This window comes from Vidua chalybeata, chromosome 4, assembly GCF_026979565.1.
Source record: "Vidua chalybeata isolate OUT-0048 chromosome 4, bVidCha1 merged haplotype, whole genome shotgun sequence".
NCBI lineage: Eukaryota > Metazoa > Chordata > Aves > Passeriformes > Viduidae > Vidua > Vidua chalybeata.
In genome coordinates, this window is record NC_071533.1 from 54,634,616 (window position 1) to 54,649,969 (window position 15,354).

The following is a 15,354-nucleotide window of genomic DNA, read 5'->3' on the forward strand; positions in this document are numbered from 1 at the left end:
TTTGGCAGCTGCTTACAAAATACTTTATTTCTTTATCATATTTCATAAGAATAAACCTAGGTAATTATAGGGGAAAAAAAGTACCATTTATTTTCAGAACTATGGTTTTTATAACTTCCTTAAAATATAGATGCAGTTAAAGGAAAACAAGATGAAAATGTTAAGAAGAGGATGACATTTCACATGCCACTCCAGTACCCTGCATTACCTCTCTCTTGCCATTTCTTGAACTGCAAAAACAGAGCTTTAGATTTGTTAACTAAAAAAGTGCAAAAGGGAAGAAAAGAAAACTCAGTCTTAGTTGCTTTTACTTACCACGACTTAATTCCGAGACAATAGAGTGAACGGACCAACTGGGCAGCCACTGAAACCTGCAATATATATAGACAGGTGTTGAGCAAAGTTTGCTTTCATCACTGCACACTAACATTCCTATTTTACAGTCCAGAGGCACTGCCTACCTGCAACTTAATGATCACAATAAAACTTTTTTTGCAGGAGTGGACAGCAACAAGCACTGATAAAACTATGGGTTATTTCACACTTATCACATTCTAAAAAATGTCCCATCAGCATTTAAGTACAAGTTACAAATGTGTTCATGTGAGTGCTGTGGAACTAATTGTTCCAGCCTGAAAAATTGCCGTCCGCCTGATCATTCAGTAATCTTTTTTCCAATAATAATTTTCCAAAAATATTTTGCAGTCTCAAAAGTCTGTCAAAAGAGTGTGAAGGAGATGTAGTACTGTTATTTGTCTGTTCAGGTGCCTATTAATCTGCCTAAGAACAGAAGTGAAGGAGAATCAGATAAAAAACAGTGTAAGTAGGAAACACGTAAGAACTCCTTAGAACAGAGGATGGAGTTTCATTCTTATCAGTGCTCAATGTTTACAATTAAGGCGAGCTCATTAGCATTTTGGCTGTGGCTCTACTTCCAAAGTAGATTTAAAGGCGTAAGGACACCTTTGATAATCGCATTCGGAACGCTAGAGATGAAGACAAATAGATGATAAAGAGATATATTATTCAATGAAACAGTGTGGCACTATAGATTAGACAAAGCAGCCACCACCATTGCTGTCTGTTCTAATGCTGATCTTAACAGGGTTAAGGAATGGGGGGTGCTGCACAAGGCACTGCAGTTTATTATCTTTGATTCTTTTCTGTTTCAGTGGGCAACTTACACTGAGAAAATAAGCCGTAAACTAGCCATCTAACAAGCAGATCTGCTTTGTCTGCTTGTATGCAGTCATATCTCCCAGCAGCTTAGTGACTTAGTAACTCAGCAAAGTAAAACTCTTGCTTTTTGCATCTCTCAGTCCCCTGGAGATGCCCAGCCTTTGGAGTGGTGAGTCACAGCTTCCCCTTCTCCTGAGTCGGCGTCAGAAATGTTTAATAAGCAGTGGCCATGAGAGCCTCTGCAGCCCCGTGTGCAGCATCACATCCTGGCAGCAGAACCACCAAGCACCTCCCCTGCCTTGCAAGTGGCTCTGCTGGTGTCGACCCCCCTGCCCACACTGTACTGGGCAGGGCTGATGGTCTAGCCCAAGGACTGAAGCACCAGCCCTGCCTCACCCTCCCCACTTGCAGTTTGCACAGAGGTGGAAAGGATGAAAAGGAAACCAATTTCTCTTCTGTGTGGAGAACTGTCCAAAAGCGGAAAGAAGTAATGGAAAAACGACCCAAGGTCATCCTTGGTGGTTCACAGGATCAGTTTTCCAAACAGATGTGTACTTTAACATTACATCTAAAAACAGTACATTTTAAGTCATGCCCAACATGCAGGAAATCAGGTGAATCTTTTAATTGGGAATACTTGTATTTCTTTGAGTTATGGCTTATTCTCTTCTGAGTCACTGCTTGTGAAACTCAGCTCTTCTGAGTGGGAAGTTATGAGATGTGCACATTTCAAGTACCCAAGTACCCTGCCATGGCTCACCCAGAACATGGTGGTGTCCTCTACAGTGGTTTTATTCCAACATTGCTAATTTCATTTGCTAAACACAATCCTAATTGCTGACCAAGTTAACATTTTAGAGGAAGAAAAATTATGTATCAGACCTATTGTACTAAAAAAAAACTTTAGGAAAGAAAAATCAGTCATTTACACAAAGGCAGACAATCTACAGTCTGTCTTTGGAAGTCCAGGGTGAATCTTCTGCAGAGTTACTCTGAAACAGCCTTCATAAGAAGCTTGTCACAAGGGATGAAGGTGAGTGTCATTTGTTCAGAAGCCTTCCCTTCATTCAAAATCAGAGGAGAAGAAACTGGTGTTCTTCCCGGAACACCAGGACAGTCAGAGAGATAATTCAGAGTGCTTGTCTGGCACACACTCAAAAGATGCTGCTGCTGCTCGGGAAGTATAAGGCAATGCTCTCTTTCCACTTTAGAGCTTATTTTGAAAGAACTGACTTAATTAAAAAAAAAATGGATAGGAAACACTTAATAAAGTAAAGAAAGCAAGCAAATTTCAAGGGTCCTGGTTTCCTCTAGCAGAAGTGCTGGCTTACTCTTCATGTATTTGGAATAATACCTGTGAAAGTCTAGCATTTAGCAGGAAGTGCAAACACGGAAAATATCTTAAACACAGAATAAGAAAAAATTCCTAGCATGTGCAAATTCTGTGAGAGGTGAACTCTGTCCAGTCACTGTTATATGTTGCAAGAAGTTATGACACAGAAAAGAAACATGTCTACATAACATCTGTGCTACAAGCTCCTTTCCAGATCTCCCCCACAAAAAGGGGTACCTGCTGTGCAAGTGTCAACCTCATCATCTGTAAGATCAAGCCCTAGTACAGTAAACCAAGTGCACCTAAGTCACAACTAAAACAAAAATAATTAAAAAGAAGTAATAGGAAGTAAAAGAAATGGGCATTTATCCTGCAAAGGTGTCAGTGCAGTCCAAGACACATATTCACTAACAGTAGTACTAACATGATGAGGTTTGCTCTTTTAGTAGATGCAGCTTCAAAAGATAACAAGCATGAGCATGGCTTTCAGCTGACATCAGGAGAAAAACTCTCTCTCTCTTACATTTTAATTTAATTTTTAATATTCCACAAATCCAAAGAATCCATACCTAAACAATGTACATTCTAAGGGTGAGAATCTAGAAAACAGCTATATGGCTCTTTACTGAAGAGAACAGGTATTGTTTCCATCATTTGGAAACAAAAGTGTCTATTTTTCTCTTGTTCAGAAACCTTGACCAAATCTAGTTGTCTACATTTGGGAACAACATGAGTGTAAATCCCTCTTCCGGATATGTAAACCACAAAGCCCTGATCATTAAAGAGAGAGGCCAGAGCTGATTTCAATAGGAATTATAGCCAGAAGAGTTATTTGGTTAAGGGCTTACACCCATTCAGCTGAAAAACATTTTCCTTCTTTGTGCAGTTACCTGGAAAAATTTAAGTCCTGGCTTTATCTATTGTCTGAAAAGTATTCTTCCTATAAACATTTTAGCAGTGAAGCTTATTAATGAAAACACCCAGTCAGATGTGTTTTCTGAGTATGAACTTCCATAATGGTACCCAGCTGGGTATTTATTTGCAAACAATATTTGTAGCAGACTTTGACCCTGACATTATATAGGGAGCTTTGTTTTTGTAATGGAGGGTAAGTGCTACAACTCTGCTGTTCACTAATTAATTTATTTTCCATTAAGAAGTGTAAATTTGTCTTTGAAGGAAATCATTGGCTTTTAGCTACCCTGCACTCTTCTGCCTATTACTGCAATACATACTCAGAACTTTTCCCCCAAATATTTCTGCTATAGTTTGGAATAGTAAAGAATAACTCCTAAGACTACTTTGACAGGAATAAGAAAACCCCTATTTTAATGTATAAAGAACCTGGATTCTATCACAGGGTTCTCTATTACAATACTGTGCATTTCATGAATGATATGCAAAAAAAAAATTAATGGAGTTACAGTAGTTAACATACTTCCAGAACTGAGTAATGAATAAAGTCATAAAGAGACAGCATTCAACAGAACCAATGCCAGGAATGGAAGGGGGAAATAAATTGTGAACCGAAGGAGTCACAAAGAGAAAAACTACAGGAAGGGCTTTCAGACATACAAAGGAAAATAAATATTTCAACACAGAAGAAATAGTTTTTATGAAGCAATTATATGGCAAACAATTTTAGAGAGATAGAAGTGTTTGAAAGGAAAACGGAAATCTCTTTTGGTCTTACAACAACTGAACAGTTCCTTCAGTATAGAATGAGTTTATTCTCATTACCACCACATCTCAAATTTCTTTGTCAGTACAAATGCATCCTCAGACATGAGTTAAGGGGGTTATTTTGTTCACATTTCCCATGATAGCTATGTTTTCCATTAAAGTAGCTTATTACAGTTGTTTTTATTGTTCCTGAAGTACCTTATTCTAACATCCTCTTTAGTTGATGTTTTGGTACAAGGTGCACCACTCTCAACATTTACTGATGTGTAAGGGACTGCTCATCTGGAGCCTGCAGTCCGGGCACTGGGGGTGAGGGCTTCAGAGCAGGAGCAGTTCTGCTTAGCCCAGAAGCCCACAGCTTCTGACCCTCTCCCACGGGAGGCATGGCCAGAGGCAACAAGGCACAGGCTAAAGTAGAGCACGTGAAAAAATAGTACCAGCAGTAGCCTGCATTTGATTTCAGCAAGAATGCTAAAAATCTGGATCATGTAATTTGCTTTGACCACTAAATCCCAGGTAAATTTTTAAACTTTGCTTACCATAGCTGTTTTAAACTTTTACTTCTTGTCTGGAGTGTATAACTAAAAGGTTTAACTAAAGGTTAAGATGATTCATTAAAAAATAATCTCCAAAGCAAAGATCTGGTGATGCTTTGGCATCAGAAATTTTTAATCACAAAAGAAACCCAATATTATTCCCCTCCTGTTAACCTTTCCTTACACTTTCTGTAGTCTCTCCCCTAACCTTGCTCCAACACCACACTCCTCCTTCCCCACTCCTGTTCACTCTCTCAGCGAATCTTATATTCCTCACCTCTGGTTGCCTCCCACTTTGGACACACATGAATGCAAGTAGCACCTTCCCAACAAACAAGTGACAGGGAAAAGGAAGAGAAGTGAAAGGAAATGTGAGAGCTCATAAATAAATAATAATATTCACACTCTTAGGCAAACCTTAATTTACAGATTCAACTGCTTTGGCAAAGTAAGCGATGTTGGCTCCTTTATTATTCACAAACAGTTTAAATATATGTTTAATTTTAAGAAATCCATTGTTTTCTTCCTACATGATTTGTTAATTCATGGCTGACACTGGGCATGGTGTTGCTGGTAGCAGGACAAGCAAGTATAATTCCTGTCAGCTGAGCATGATTGCAGGGACAGAGGCTTCACCTCACCTTCCCCACCTGTGCACTGCTTCTGCGCCTGCGCTGTGCAGCCTGCTGGCCTCTGCATGCTGCCTACGGAGCAGCTGCTCAGGTTCCACACCCATGCTCATTTATCTTCTCCCCAAATTAATTCTGCCAAAAAGGCAGATTTCAGAGTGACTTAAAAAGAGGATTTTTGACAAAATCAATAGTCTCTCAAGAACACACTACTCATTCAAAGGCCATATGCACTAATTGTATACAACAATGTATATTCCAAATAAAGTATAAAACACCTCAAACTCCAGGTGAAAAATTTCAAATTATTTCATCAATGACACTGTTCTGTACTTATTGTTGCAAAATGCTTGACAGTATTTCCTTTCTGAGCCTTCGTTCATGAAACAGCTTTTGGACAACTCTAGGTGACTTACCTAAAGGTGATCTGATGCCATAAGGTCAGGGAATAAATCTCTTTTCTTTGAAATTAGTTGCCATACAACTAATTGTCCAAGTCACTAATTCTGTATAAGTCATTAAACTGGATCTGCAAAATTAACAGCAAAATCAATCTATCTGGTATTTAATAAATATCAAACACAGTAATTTTCCTTAATGTATAATTTATAAGCAATTACCTGTGATTATCATCTAATACAAAGGTCTTTGAATGTATCTGGAGAAGGGCAACAAAGATGGTGAAAGGCTGGAAGGAATGTCTTGTGAGGAGCTGCTGAGGGCTCTGGGTTTGTCTGTGTAGGAGAAAAGGAAGCTAAGGGGTGACTTTTTTGCTCTCTGTAGCTTCCTGAGGAGGGGAAGTAAAGAGAAAGAGAGAGCTGATCCCTTCTCCTCCCTTCTGCAGGGATAGGATTCATGGGAATCGTTCAAAGCTGCACCAGGAAAGGTTTAGACTGGACATTAGGAGGCATTTCTTTAACAAAAGGGAGGTGAAACCCCAGATCAGACTTCCTAGAGAGGTGGTCAATGCCCAGGCATGTCAGCATTTAAGAGGCATGTGTACAATGCCATAAACAACATGCTTTAACTTTTGGTCAGCCCTGAATTGGTCAGGCAGTTGGACTAGATGATCATTGTAGGTTTCTTCCAACTGATTCTATTCTATTCTATTCTATTCTATTCTATTCTATTCTATTCTATTCTATTCTATTCCATTCCATTCCATTCCATTCCATTCCATTCTATTCTATTCTATTCCTGCCAGGATAATCAGGAAAGGAATCCTAGTCAAGTCATGTGAGGACAGCCCTCTCCTGTGTGAGCACTGCAGTAATTTTCTTACTGCGTTAGGCAAACTAGTCTTGCTGCATAGTTGAGAGATCCTGCAATTAGGAGTGTGCCAAACATCAGAAAAATTGTCTCCTTCTTCCACAGCAACATCTCTCAATGATGCCTGTGCCACATAAACAGTTTCAATCCAGTCCTGCTGTCAGCAATTGAAACTGTGGATTCTTTTAGAGGATTTTGTTCTTGAAAACATTACATTGTACATGGTGAAAAAACCATTCTCACTCTCCTTGCAGCATAAAATGGATATAAGTCCTCAGCCTTAAGTCACACATGAAGAAATGTAAGGCTTTTTTTCCTTAAATACTATGCTCAGGACTTTCTATAGACTTCAGGTGCCCATCTTCAAGATACATGCAATGAGTGACTTTACTAGAATAAGAAGACATAAGTTCTTATAAACTTTTGAAACATTAAATCTTCTATTCACACACAATTACAGATCCTATTGACTCAGAAGTGTAAATGTGTGTGTAAGGCATTATATTGACCAATGCATGCAGGCAGTGGCTGCTTTTTAATTGTTTAGAGTTCAACCTTTTACACAAATATTTTTAGCTTTATAAGGGTTATTTAGGGAGTAACAAGACCAATACTTGCTTTTACAAAGGAAGGCTGTAATAGACACAATGCAAACCTGAAGAGGAACCCAAGAGAGAAAGCATTTCCTCTTGTGCAGGGTTTTTGTTGTTTGTTTCCCTTAAAGGACAGAAGGTGATGTTCTTTTATAGCAGTTGTGTCTCTTTATATGAAAAATTATAGAATCATGGAACCATAGAATGGCTTGAGTTGGAAGGGACCTTAAAGATTGCCTAGTTCCCACCTCTCTGCCATGGGCAGGGACACATTTCATTAGACCAGGTTTCTCAAAACCCCGTCCAACATGACCTTGAACACCTCCAGGGATGAGGCATCCACAGGTTCTCTGGGCAACCTGTTCCAGTGCCTCACCACTCTCATGGGGAAGAATTTCTTCCTAACATCTAATGTAGACTTGCCCTGTTTCAGTTTAAAACTATTGCCCCTTGTCCTGTCACTCTCTGCTTATGAAAAATCCCTCTCCTTCCTTTTTATAAGGCCTGGAATCTATAACAGCTTTTCCTACTGAGTACACAAAGCAGAACTCAAAGGTATTAAGTAAATATCCAAACCTTTGGGCTCAGTGATGGCAAAAAAAGTCAGCAAAAACTCATAACAAAATATTCTCTGTCCTGATATTAAGCTGAATTCATGAAACAGGAATTTGAACATTTCTTTAAAATACAGAGAGATACTTCAAGGATATCTGAATACATCATTACCTATCTTTCCTAAAGGAAAGAGACCTCAGTTTTGGCTGGTTGCTCAAGTGCAAAGAGGAAATATTACAGCAAAGACCATCTTCTTTCTTTAAAGAGTGGATCATGTTAGCTTTAAAAAGCATTATAAACAATTCTTGTGCTCAGGAAAATATAATTTTATCTCTCTAAAAAATTATTTGATAAACCATTGGCTATATAGGTTGGCTGCTCTTTAAAACCTCTTCACACTTAGGCCCAAATATTATGCTTATTGATAAGCTGGAATTTTCTGGCATAATGTGACCTAATTAAGCTCTTGTTTTTAAGTCTTGCAAAGTATCTCTATCAGTTAGCAGAAACACAGTCTTAATAATAATTTAATGCATTTTCATTGAAGTTTCTGCATTTTCAATAAAAATTATACTATTGCAAACCTATGACTTCAATTACTTTCAAATTAAGTGTTTCTTTGTTTAAGTAACAAGCATAAATTAGTTCAGTGAGAAGACAAGAATTGCTTCTTAATTGTACTGGGAGAACTTTTTTTTTTTTAAACCTGAAGGTAACAAGTGTCATTTTGCATATATTAAGATTTAAAGAGGTGCTTTTGTTACAGCTGATGTGTAACTCAAGACTTTCAGAGTTGTAAAACTGTAACTTTATGCTAATTTATATAAATAATGTATAGCCCATTTACAATACGTTACGTGCTGTCCTTGATCCTACACCATGCTTGGATTGGTCTGCTATTTTTTAATCAGCTCTGTCTCCACAGGTCTCCTAGCCAGTAACAACTGGCTCCAGGAAATAAGATTTGACCTACCAGCCTTCACCCCTGTCAGTCACAGCAAGGGTTGGCACATGTCATATGCCACAGAGCACATTCTTTCATTATGAGGTGAGTTTGGTTCTTTATTTGAAAAATACTATTGAATAAAATAAAAAAGGATGAAGTATAGAGCTTGTGATATTCAGAGATAGTCAAAGCAGACATTTCAGAATAATTATTATGTATGACTTTTCCACAGTCTGAAGCCCTTGATCAGATGTAATTGCTCCATGCTTGTGGCTGTTCTTTTCACTGAAACTTAGCAGCAGGAATAACAACCAGGATCCTTTTTCAGCCCAGGAGCATTAAGGGCAACAGGGAACACCGTGCATGGAATGAAAGCCTGTCTGAGGCACCCACTATGAACCTCAGTGTGGCCAGACAAGCAGTGATGGGGGTGCAGATGGGACAGAGCTGCCCACCTGCTCTCAGGGACAGGGCCATGGCCATGCTCCCTCAAGGATGATAAACTCACACTCCAGCAGGTACACAACAGGCTCCTGGCAGCAACTGAGCATCAGTTTCTAGATGTGGTGCCTTGGGAAACACTTGGCTGTTTCTCAGGAGTGAATAAATAGTGTCACGAAATACAAGCCCTGGAAAATTGGAAAACAGGAACACAGCAAACTGCCAAGGTTTCTGGTAGGGTTTAGAGTACAGCACACAGCAAACAAGTGCACAAGGCTCGATCCAACTCCCCTTTTAGACAAAGAAGCAGTCCCCATAAATGTTGTTTCCAGTTGCAGTGTGTCTTTCACGTGTGTAATATGTCATGCATTTGCCTGCAAAGCTGGAAGTGCTCTTCTGTAGCTGGATATTACAGAGATTAAGACAGCAAACCATCACAGCAAAGGGTAGCACAAAGAAAGAGAAATAGCTTTTACAATCCATTTATTTGTAATATCAAACATGCTATGGTTTGCCTTTTACTGCCTTACTGATATTTCCTCTGGAAAGTCACTGACTCTTTTTCTTAGTCCCATCATTTCTGAAAGGTGTCATATTTACTATGTGGCAGATTCTACTACTGGTCTTGCATTTTGAAAGTTAAAGCAGACCACAAAATGGCATTAATGCAAAGCCAGCATGATCTGTTCAGGAGGCATATAGAACAGTTTCCAGCACATTTTGTGTAATCTCTAAACAAAATACATAAGGCTAATTATGTCTGATAGCAGTGTAATAATACCTGATTTTTGCATAGTGCATTTCACATTAAAAGAAATCAATCTGTTGAAGATGTAAAATGCAGGCTGAAGATACAAGATTAAGATAGCTATAAATGGTTAAAAGCAATTTCTGGTGTAGGACAAGATAATGCAGCCTGAGACAGGTGCCATACCCAGATACTGGCACATCTCTGCAATCTTTGTTTTAAAGTTTCCTGTTTCAGGTGGTCCTGAGCTTAAGATTGCTCTTTGAAAGTGAAGACAGGGAAATGTCCATTTGAACAACCGTTTCTGAGAATTTCCTGTCCTTGAAATACTTTCTTAAAAGAAGTGGTTCAGTGGCAGCTTTATCCAGAGCAGTAAGCACAGGAACATTGGAGTGGCCAGTTTGAGATGACTGACAAACTTCCTGCTGAATTCTTCAAAATGTGCCACCTTTCAGTCAGGTGACAGCATCATATCATTTCCACCAGTGGAGCAGCTTCCTCAGACTCCCAGTGGCCCCTTGGTCTCCAGGTCAGGCTGCCTGCAGCACCCCAGCTCCTGCTGCCACAATTTGAAACAATATTTGGGTTTACATAAGCTTCAAGGTAATGGTGGAAACCTTCCTGCTCTAGCCACAGTCCTTGCTGGGATGCTTTCCTTTGAACTGGACCTCTCAGAGCACCTTCAGTGCAGAGAACTCCACCACCAAAGCCCTTCCTCCTCCTTCTGCCCATGCCTCACCCACTCCCAGCCTGAGTACAGCAGCCTCAGCTCTCTGGCACTGCCAAGGGAATTCATTGTGGGTGGGAGCAGCCATGGGACTCACAGTGATCCAGATGCAGGGGTGGCTGCTGCTCCAAAGCATGCAGGAGCAGCCCAGCACATCGCTGCTGCTCACTGCATGCAGCTGTCTCAGCACAATGTGCCAGCACCCGCCAAGGGACACCATCCTTGGGGAATAAAGTAGGATTCACAGCTTGGGGATGTGAAGGAGTTGGCAGGGCCAGGGAATGGCAGGGACATTAACTACACATCTGACAGCGAGCTGTGCTCTGCAAGGACATGTGCAAACTGTGCTCTGCAAGGACAGGCATGCAGAGGGATGGAGGGGAAGGAGGGTGAGATGCTCTCTGCTCTTAGTGTAGGAGTTGGTCCTCACCCCAGCCACCAGCAAACCCAGCTGTGCTGTGATCTGCTGCCACACAGAAACGTGCACCAGCTCTAATGAACAGGGTGAGATGTGCAGCTCTCCTCCTCCTCAAAGGGTTTACAACTTGCCAGTAGGAATGAAAGCTCACAGGCCTGGAGGTTCAGGGTGTAACTTGCACATGCTTAGTCTAGTCCCCAGATCGTGGTGATACAGTAAATTCTTCACAGATAAGAAAATGCACAGGCTTTTTGTGGGCTTTGGTTTGCAGGAATTGCAAGATGTGTTTTGTGAGATAACCTCTTTCTTATCTTTATTTTTTCTGTTCTAAAGCAGAACAGTCTGGATACTAAAGCCATTTCTGCCACAATATTAACCCCATCAGGTAGAACAAGCTTCACTAAAAGAATTTTAGCCTTGGCCTGGGATTCAAGGAGTTAAAATGTGGCATTAGAGCTACAACAGAGTTTCTAGCATTGGAAGATGTCTCCTTCCACACTACAGAAGGCAGAGAGCCAGAAATAGCTAGATAAACTATTCTCCCTGCTACTCTCCCTACTCTCCCTCCTTCTAAACTGCTCTCCTTCCTCTGGCTAAACCAAACAATGGTTGACTGCTAATACTCTTGCCATCCACCCATTGTATACATGACTGATTTTTAGTATTGCAGTCCTCATGTGTTTTTTGGTATAATACTCAGGACCAACACCAAGTGACTGATACATGTCTGCCAGACACCTCTTCACCAGCATCACACTTCTCACACTAGTACTTCTCCAGATTTAGGTCTTACTTTTTTTCTGAGAATACATTCAGTTTCACAGGAACACAGAGAAGGAATTCAGCAGGACTAGACAACAGATGTTTTTATTCAAAACATTAGTAGGTTAACACATCCCACCTGCACCCAACTTTCTGTTTTGTTAACCTCCATATATTCATAATTCTTGTCTCAAGTTTTTTGCTGAGGCCTTGCACACTACAACATACCTGCATTGCTTTGATCACCATTTTCTCCCTTCTTTCATGGATAATGTGCTACACTTGCTATTTCCAGTCTCGTTATCTCCCTCCTGGGCTGGCAGCCATTTAGGCCATCTGACCCACATCCCCTCTGACCTTTATTACAGAATTTCTTCTCCCAAATGACCAGCCTCCCCAGTGCACTATAGCCATTTTAGGTATGGTCTATATATTCCCACTCTCCTGGCCTAATTGCTTCCCTGTGTTTTCCCCCTGGAAGAGAAATCTTTTTTTCTTTTTCCCCTCAAAGATGCACCATTAACCTGGTGATCAACAGGACACAGATACCCACATCCCCACATTTCTTTTAGTAGTAAAGAAAGGAAGGGACCATTTGAGGAATGTTTAACAAATCCAATTACCCAAAGCACATCATGGAGTGGATCTTCTCTGCCTAAGGGTACAAGCAAAAACAAACTATCTGCTCTTTAAAGATAAAATACACACCTATCATTTTCACAGACAGAAAAGGCTTGTCTGGAGGATTTGCTCTTTTAGACTCATGAGCCTTTTGAGGTTCTAGGCTTTTGAACATAGTAATACTTCATAAAAAATCCATTCTTAAGTCCCCTTTAAGTAGCTCTCAAAGGTAAGGACTGCCTTACAGAGCATGTCATCACCTCAGCTGTCATTATATCACACAATAGCATGTAAGAGCACACTGTATTTGGGATTGCATGTGCAGCATGGAACTCACCAGCATTTACCCAATGCAATTGCATAAAAAACAGTGTTTCCTGAGAAGCAAAATGGGGCTCTCTTTTAGTCATTACAAAATAATACTTTCCTACCTGACAGCAGAGAAATTTTACTGAAGTGTGTCACACAGAGCAGCTGGCGTAGCCTTCACCTGGTGCAGCCTTCATCTTGTGCCAAGTCACACAGTCACACCTCTGGAAGGTGCATGCTCAGACCAGGACACTGCTCACAGCCAAAGTAACAGCAAACAGAGCCAGCTCAGGATGGCTGCTAAACCTGCAGCCACGGGTCTTCTACACCCACCCTGAAATGAAAAGGCCAGGACAGAGGCTTTTCCTCCTTCAAGGGGGAGGAAACCACTCCACCAACCACTTGAATATAAAACCAAAAGGTGAAAAAGCTTTTAGGAAAGTCCTCTTGCCTTTTGTAGAAACTTGGTCAGGCTTGCCAGCACAATTTGATCCTTGTCCCATACAGAAATCACTGGGTAGAAAGAGCAGTATGTTAGCTCTCAGAAATTCAGAGAAAGAAACAACTCTAAATCCTTCTGCCTTTAAGCCCTGTCAAATATCTTTGGGTTTTTTACATTTGATTCAAAACATCTTTTGTAATTTATTAGTTATCTTTTGTAGAAGGCCAGCACAGTAAACACGGACTTGTATTCAGCAATAGTGTGCATAAGGGTAGTCAGGAAATTGGAATGGAAATTAAGTTCATCATGATCATCACAGCTTGATGGAAGAACATAATAATTCAGTGTCTTATTGGCTGTATATGCAGGGGTTTGTCATTTGAGCACTTCAAAAGAAATGAGAGCAGATCACTCAAGCTGCCTTTCTGAATTATTCTGTAAAACCCAAGGAGTCAGGAAAGGAGGTTAGAGGTGGAGGTAGGTGCTTGGGACCTTCAACTCGTTAGAGAATGCTGATTCATCAAAACTTTTTGTGATTCATACATTTTATAGTAATAAAACTTCAGAAGGAAAGGTTCTTGGATAGAAAATTGCTGTGTTGTTCAAAGAAGAGGCAAGATTTGTGGGATGTGAGCCCAGAAAGTTCAGTTCATGAGTAACTCCCAGTAAGTACATTCTCCCATTGTACATTCTCTTCTAAGCATGGCTGTCCATGCAAACACTTATGGACAGGGTTGCTGGAAGAGCAACTACTGGGGTCAAGAGCTACTTGAGATAATTTTCACTTGAAAAGATTAGGAGTTGATAACCCAAGCAACTGTGCAGCAGAACTGACTTTGGAGCAGAGAGCCATCTGTCGGGGGCCTGAAGATGCCTCTCATTTAGCTAACCCAGCTGCCCTTCATACAATGAGAAATGACCAAAAATTTCAATAGTAACCAGCATATAGAATTTTTATGTTTCACACCAAATACCAATTGCCTGGTCAGTAAGACTACAAAAGAAACATAATAAACTAGAAATATATTTTTTTATTAACCCTGTGGTCAGAAAATGGTTGCCCATATCAGATGTGTATCACTCTTTGAGGATACTGAGGGCCCATGTGTAGAATTCTATATCCTAATAATAGCAGTTCACAGCAAAGATTTTAATTTTTGTTTTTTAACCCAAGCATTTATAGGGAAACAAAATAAAGGTCATAATAAATGAAAGTTTAAAAATGTAGAAGTTCAAAGAAGGCAAGGAAGAAAGGAAAAAAAATTATGGGTATAGCAAATAATTACAGTGCCATGTGAAGAATGTAGTTAAATGCAAAGCTTACTGTGCTTTTAAATAGCCCAAAATAAACAGATGTACAAAGCCATTTCCAATTTTGATAATTTCCTTAAACATGTCTCTTCTACTGACTCACAGGAGTAATTTGAGGACAACACTTTTAAGAGATGCTCCTGAGGAAACACCTCCCTCATGCTGTTGCTTGCCATGTATTTCAGATATAAAAGCAAAGCCACATGACAATTACACCTTTCTTTGAGCATTAGTTTACATTAAAATTCCCTTTTCTCTAGACTACTCCTCTTACATTTTTATGATTCTGATGTTTAAACTTGATTAGATCTAGCAGTGACTCCTTTCAACAGTACCAAGAAATTGCCAAGAAAAGCTGAAAAGTACTTATGGCTGTGATGAGTATTATCGAACAACTCAAAGATCTACAGAGTTTAATGGCATTATTAAAATCTGGAATTGCTAGTGACACAGACCAACAAGAAAGTACATTGCCCTTCTAGTGCTGATGTTAACTTTTCCTCTTTAGAAAAATGCAGCTTTTCTGTAAAACCTTTGTTTTTAGTTTCTAGTCCTTCACAATCAACGGAGAGAGACCGGCTTTTCCAGAAGGTGTTCAGAAGGTAGCAACATACCACAGTAGTCCTACAAAACCAGCTTTTTTTTTCTCTGATAATTGAAGAGGCAGCTTACAAAAGTGCTTATTTGAATTCTTTCCCTAAACTCATTTTCTGAACTTAACCAGTACCCTGTGACCCTTGCTGACGGATGGGTTATGTCAGGACAAGAACTCTGGTATCTTGAGCTCCCAGAAGGCAGTGATAAGTATCTTTCCTATCCACTGGACTAGGCTAAGGACTCGATGATTTTAGA